Here is a 6,404-nt window from a genome sequence, read left to right on the forward strand (position 1 = left end):
GCAGCTGGCTTTATTTCCGCAGAGTGCATTCTGTGCAACAATCAATTATTCTTTTGGACATCAAAGCGCCTTGTAATAGGCTAGTTTGAAATACTTTGTTCGACTGCCATCGTACAGTGTTGCATGCCATTGTTTAATCCGTCATGACTATTGCTGTGCTTGCTTATGTGCCTTAGCAATTTCATGAATGCCTGTTTCTGCACATAAAAAATTGTCCTGGCGGTTTATCGTCGGACGGGTCATAACGCCCAATATAAAGCCCGGTTTATAACCAAGGCTGTAAGGATATCAAAATATGAAATAAATCATACCGGGTTATAATTGAATGTGGTCTAACAACTTGTAGTTGAAAGCCAAACCGGGTTAACAAACACCGGGTTAATTTGATGACTTATAGTCATGCCGGGACAATAGACGCTGGTTCAACATAAAACCTTATCAAAAGAGAAAAAATCTTGACAGACAAAGGCAAATGAAATCGTGTAGTCGAGGCTTTTCAAGGGCTGCCAGGCCCAAATTCGAGGCTTTTCATGGGCTGCCAGGCCGCTGAGTTAAACCGTTTTGCAAAGCCTTTCAAGATGGGCCTCCAATTAACCAATCGTTGTTTTAAATTTCACAAGTTTAGGGTCTATGTAAGATTGACTTGTCAAACGTCCGGCGGGTTAAACCAGGATTACCTGGAAGGAGTGGCTTACTTGATGAAGGCAGGTTAACCCGGGGTTTTAGGTGAATACACCTGGCTTCCAAGCCTGGCTCGATAGCCTATTACAAGGGTCCTTTCAAACTCTTTGTTGTTTTGCACAAAGAGCCCCCAAGTAACTTTGTGAGTTGTGCTCAATGGGTGCCTATGTTTGAGCTGTGCTTAGCAACAAGACTCTCTTTGGCTCCTTGAGTGTGAAGCTCCCAAGCTTTGTTTGTGGTGTGATAGCCAGATTAATAAGCAGAAGTACGCTTTGTCGGCTGAAGCCCCCATGTAACCAAGAAATATTAGAAAAAACAGCAGAGGCCCTTCTTATAGCAAGGATGCCGGTTTATTATATTGATCATAATATATACATTGTCAAAATATGTACATAAGAGGAGCCTATGGCTCAGGTGTAGTAAGGCCGAAGATGAGCGATGTTCCACGGTCGACGGGTCTCCTCCTCCGATTTGCGTGAGTCTTTGTGCTCTCAAACGTCGATGACGTAGTATGATCCATTGTGTAGATTCTTCCTGACCACAAAGGCACCTTCCCAAGGTGGGGATAACTTGTGCATGTCGGTCTGATCCTGGATGAGCCGGAGCACTAAGTCGCCTTCTTGAAAGGTTCTTGTTTTAACCCGGCGGCTGTGATAACGCCGCAGGTCTTGCTGATAAACCGCCGAACAAGCCAATGACATGTCCGGTTTTTCATCTAATAGGTCCAGTGCTTCTTGACGTGCTTGCTCATTGTCGGTGTCAAAACCGGTGGATCTCGGGTAGGGGGTCCCGAACTGTGCGTCTAGGCGGATGGTAACAGGAGACAAGGGACATGATGTTTTTACCCAGGTTCGGGCCCTCTCGATGGAGGTAAAATCCTACTCCTGCTTGATTAATATTGATTATATGGGTAGTACAAGAGTAGATCTACCACGAGATCGGGGTGGCTAAACCCTAGAAGCTAGCCTATGGTATGATTGTTGTTCATCCTATGGACTAAAACTCTCCGGTTTATATAGACACTGGAGAGGGCTAGGGTTACACAGAGTCGGTTACAATGGGAGGAGATCTTCATATCGTATCGCCAAGCTTGCCTTCCACGCCAAGGAAAGTCCCATCCGGACACGGGACGGAGTCTTCAATCTTGTATCTTCATAGTCCGGGAGTCCGGCCAAAGGTCTTCGTCCGGCCATCCGGACACCCCCTAATCCAGGACTCCCTCAGTAGCCCCTGAACCAGGCTTCAATGATGACGAGTCCGGCACGCAAGTTGTCTTTGGCATTGCAAGGCGGGTTCCTCCTCCGAATATTTCATAGAAGATGTTAGACACCAGGGTAGTGTCCGGCTCTACAAAATAAGTTCCACATTCCACCATAGAGAGAATAATATTTGCGTTAATCGGATCTGCTGACATATTCCGCGGCGTGACACCATGCCACGGCCAGGCTTTTATTCATTTTATTGTTCCACCTCAGCGCGTTTAGCGAGGCGGTTTCCTTGGCACGTCTTGTCAAAGCAGAGATCGTGTCCCCTTATTCCGGGATTCTCATCAATACGGGCGTGGGTAACCCAACCGTGACTTAGGTATGACTCCCTAATTGAAAGCGAGTCTCAAACGGTTATGGGGAGGGTTCTTGGTATTCACCTCCTTTATAAAGGAACCAAGGCCCGACTCCCTTCTTCTCAAACCAATCAAATCCGCCCCTCGCTTCGAGTTCCAACACCCAAAGCTCTAGTTTTAGGCGCTTCGGACCTTCGAAGATGTCCGGCTCCGACCTACAGGGCCGGTGGATGCCTTCCTCCATTACGGAAGAAGATGTGCGAAAGCTAAGAGATGCCAGGTATCTAACCAGTGAAATCTTGCATAGACTGCCTACTCAAGGGCAAGCGGTTCCCGCTCCCCTAAGTTGTTCTGCCGATCTAGCTCGGCTTCCTTCTCTTCGTACATGCGCACGCGAGGTAAGTCATGGGTTATATCACAGGGCAGCACTGCTTCTGCGTCGTACACCATAAAAAATGGTGTGTATCCAGTGGTATGATTCGGCGTGGTCCGCAGCCCCCAGAGTACGGAGTCGAGTTCCTCGACCCAATGCGTGTCTGATTCCTTCAAGGATCACACTAGTCTGGGTTTAATACCGCTCATGATAAAACCATTTGCACATTCAACTTGACCGTTTGTTTGGGCGTGATAGACAGAGGCATAGTCGAGCTTAATGCCCATTTTGCCGCACCAGGTTTTCACCGCCTCGACTGTAAAATTCGAGCCATTGTCAGTGATGATACTGTGGGGGACACCATAACGGTGTACAACCTCCGATATGAAGTCTATCACTGGTCCGGATTCGGCCGTTTTAACTGGCTTGGCTTCTATCCATTTGGTGAACTTATCCACCATGACCAATAAGTATTTTTTCTTATGGCTTCCCCCTTTAAGGTGTCCCACCATATCCAGCACCCAGACCGCGAAGGGCCAAGTTATGGGGATTGTTTGGAGAGCGGTATGGGGCATATGGCTTTGATTGGCAAATAGTTGACAACCGACGCAATGTTGGACAAGGTCCTGTGCATCCGCCCGGGCTGTCGTCCAGTAAAATCCTATCCGAAAGGCCTTGCTTACAAGAGCTCGGGCTGCCGCGTGGTGCCCGCCTAGTCCGGAATGGATTTCAGCTAAGAGTTGCCGCCCTTCCTCTTTGCAGATGCATCGTTGGAGCACTCTGGTGGCGCTCTTCTTGTAGAGCTCTCCTTCATGGACTTTGTAGGCCTTAGAGCGTCGCACAATACAATGTGCCTCATTTTGATCCTCTAGGAGCTCTTGCCTATTTAGGTAGGCCAAGAAGGGCTCGGTCCACGGGGCGATGACAGTCATTATTTCGTGGGCCGAAGGTTATATTTCGGTGGCAGAGCCTCCGATTATTTCAGAAGGTTCAGAATCTGGGGTTGTGTTCGGAGCCGGACTAATAGTGCCGGACTCCCGTTCCCATGCCACGGGCGGCTTGAACAGCCTTTCTAAGAAGATATTAGGTGGGACGGCGTCGCATTTAGCACCGATGCGGGCAAGGATATCAGCTGCTTGGTTATTTTCTATGACCACATGGTGGAACTCGAGCCCTTCGAACCGAGCTGACATTTTGAGGACGGCATTGCGGCAGGCTGCCATTTTCGGGTCCTTGGTGTCAAAGTCTCCATTTACCTGAGATATTGCAAGGTTGGAGTCCCTGCACACTTCGAGGCGTTGGATGCCCATGGAGACTGCCATCCAAAGACCATGCAACAGAGCCTCGTATTCGTCTGCATTGTTGGAGTCTATGTATGATATTTGGAGGATGTACTGCACCGTGTCTCTGGTGGGGGATGTCAGGACGACACCCGCTCCCAATCCGGCCAGCATTTTAGAGTCGTCGAAATGCATGATCCAATTTGAGTACGCGCCGTACTCTTTAGGGAGTTCGGCTTCTGTCCATTTGGCGACGAAGTCAGCCAGTACTTGCGACTTAATGGCCCGCCGTGGTTTGTATGTTATGTGTTTTGGAAGGAGCTCAATAGCCCATTTAGCAATTCGGCCTGTTGCGTCGCGGTTATTTATTATGTCATTGAGTGGTACTTCGAAGGCCACCATGATCGAACACTCTTGAAAGTAGTGTCGTAGTTTCCGGGATGCCATGAAGACCGTGTACGCTATCTTTTGATAGTGTGGGTACCGAGATTTGCATGGAGTGAGGACAGTGGACACGTAATATACCGGCTTTTGGAGCGGGAACTTGTGTCCGTCTGCCTCTTGTTCGACGACGAGCACTGCGCTCACAACTTGGTTTGTTGCGGCTATGTATAATAGCATGGGTTCGCCAATGTTTGGCGCGGTCAGGACTGGGTTGGTGGCCAATAGTTCCTTTATTTCTTCCAGTCCGGCCGTGGCCGCATCCGTCCACTCGAAGTGTTCGGTGCGTCAGAGAAGGCGATACAGAGGTAGTGCCTTTTCTCCTAAGTGGGAGATAAAGCGGCTTAAGGCAGCCACGCATCCAGTTAGTTTCTGGATCTGCTTGAGGTCTGTTGGGATAGCCAACTGTGATAGAGCTCAGATTTTTGTCAGATTGGCTTCAATTCCTCTATTGGAAATGATGAAGCCGAGCAATTTTCCGGAGGGTACTCCGAAGACACACTTCTCCGGGTTGAGCTTGATGTCGTATGTTCGGAGATTATCGAACGTAAGCCTAAAGTCATCTATTAAAGTTTCGACGTGTCTTGTTTTGATGACCACGTCATCTACGTAGGCCTCTACTGTCTTGGCAATTTGTTTTTCCAGGCATGTCTGAATCATGCGTTTATAGGTTGCGCCGGCGTTTTTGAGCCCGAAGGGCATGGTGTTGAAACAGAAGGGGCCGTATAGAGTGATGAAGGCCGCTGCGTCCTGGTCGGACTCTGCCATCTTTATTTGATGGTATCTAGAGTATGCGTCGAGGAAACACAATGAGTCGTGTCCTGCGGTGGCATCGATTATTTGATCAATGCGGGGGAGGGGGAAGGGATCCTTAGGGCAAGCTTTATTGAGGTCCTTGAAATCGACACACAAGCGCCATGATTTGTCCTTTTTTGGTACCATTACCAAGTTTGCTAGCCAATCCGGATGTTTGATGTCTCTGATGAATCTGGCCTCGAGTAGCTTGGCTAGCTCTTCTCCCATGGCTTGCCGGTTAGGCTCTGAGAAGCGTCTAAGAGTCTGCTTGACTGGCTTGTATCCTGTCAGTATATTGAGGCTGTGTTCGGCCAGCCTGCGTGGGATGCCCGGCATGTCTGAAGGATGCCAGGCAAAGATATCCCAATTCTCACGCAGGAAGTCTTGCAGTGCAGCGTCTATTGTGGGGTTCAGCTGTGTCCCAATGGAAGCTGTCTTCGAAGGGTCCGTTGGGTGGACCTGGAATTTGACTATCTCGTCCGCTGGTTTGAAGGAGGTGGACTTAGGTCGCTTGTCGAGTATCACATTGTCTCTGTCCACTATTGCTCGCAGCATTGTCAGTTCTTCGGCCGCGAGGGCTTCTGATAATGCCCCCAGGGCGAGGGCGGCGGTTTTATTTTCGGTGCGGAGTGCGACGTCCGGATCACTAGCTAGAGTGATGATTCCATTGGGCCCGGGCATTTTGCGCTTCATGTACCCGTAATGGGGTATAGCCTGAAAACTCGTGAATGCATCCCGCCCCAAGAGGGCATGGTATCCGCTGCTGAACGGGGCCACTTGGAATGTAATTTATTCGGACCTGTAATTCTCGGCGTGCCGAATACCACATCCAGTGTGATTTTGCTACCTGCCGTAGTATCCAAGATGCTCTAAGGCTATGCATTGGCATAGTATCCGGTGTGCTGTGAATCTTGCACGGCCCGTTTAGCCATTCTTCCAATATGATTCCGCGCCTTACGGCGGGCTTTTTTTTGGGTACTTGCATGGGGTGACTTACGACAGTTTACCCTTTTAGTTCGGACAGAGGATTTGGTTAGAGCCGAATTGTCCTAGAAGCTTCTTTGGGTTTTCCAGGCGCTTTCCATCGCGCAATATTTTTGCACTATGGCTGCTAAGTCAGTGAAGTGTACTATGTCACGGTGACTTATAGCATTGAGAATCCCTTTGTCCGTGCAATTTTTGCAAAAGAGGGAGATTGCGTGTGCCTCGCGACAGTCCTTGACCCTGTTTATCACAAGGAGGAATCTGGCCCAGTAATGATGTACTGTTTCTT

The sequence above is a fragment of the Triticum aestivum genome, chromosome 2B (genome assembly GCF_018294505.1).
Source record: "Triticum aestivum cultivar Chinese Spring chromosome 2B, IWGSC CS RefSeq v2.1, whole genome shotgun sequence".
NCBI classification, from domain to species: domain Eukaryota; kingdom Viridiplantae; phylum Streptophyta; class Magnoliopsida; order Poales; family Poaceae; genus Triticum; species Triticum aestivum.